The following is a 480-nucleotide window of genomic DNA, read 5'->3' as shown; positions in this document are numbered from 1 at the left end:
AGAGGAGGGGGCTGCAGAATCCCAGGCCAGGGAGGAATCCGGGCCTTAACTGGCCTAGAGAATCCGAGGCTGAAGGAGGGCGCAGAGGGTTTGAGCCCATCTCCCAAGACTTTCAATGGCCTGGGGTGGGAAGGCTCTCCAGTGGGAGGTTTTAGGCAAGAAAACCATCCGAGGCAGGCGGTGTGCAGTGGCCCCAAGAAGGAAAGTGCAGAGGCAGGGCGAATGCAGAAAGAATGTAACCAGAAATTAACGCGGAAACCTCAGCGCAAAGGCAGAGCCCTCAGGGCTCCAACCTCTCACGGGGACGCGAGACTCACCGCCCTGGAGACGCGGGTGTGGGGGCTTCAAGGTCCGCCGCGACCCCCGGACTCACCAGTACGGGCCCGTGGTCGGAGACGCTGGGTTTAAATGAGAAAGACCAACAATCCCAGTTACCTTCCCTCTGCCTTAGCCGCTTCCGGGTTTACAAACAACTGCGCG

The 480-nt window shown here is 59.8% G+C and overlaps 1 protein-coding gene across 1 annotated transcript in view; it reads right to left on the bottom strand.

The window, feature by feature from the left end:
* The window catches only part of LOC102757963 (zinc finger protein 253-like), an 18,587-nt gene extending 18,126 nt beyond the window's left edge, over positions 1–461 (bottom strand). Inside the window, exon 1 of the mRNA XM_015560599.1 lies at positions 318–461. The gene's annotated coding sequence lies outside the window, so the exon portion shown is untranslated. The remainder of the gene's footprint in view (positions 1–317) is intronic.
* Between the last annotated feature and the right edge of the window lie 19 nt (positions 462–480).

The sequence above is a fragment of the Myotis davidii genome, unplaced genomic scaffold (assembly GCF_000327345.1).
Source record: "Myotis davidii unplaced genomic scaffold, ASM32734v1 scaffold1255, whole genome shotgun sequence".
Taxonomy (NCBI): Eukaryota; Metazoa; Chordata; class Mammalia; order Chiroptera; family Vespertilionidae; genus Myotis; species Myotis davidii.
The sequence above is the reverse complement of the archived record's forward strand: the minus strand, read 5'-3'. Positions and strand labels throughout refer to the sequence as shown.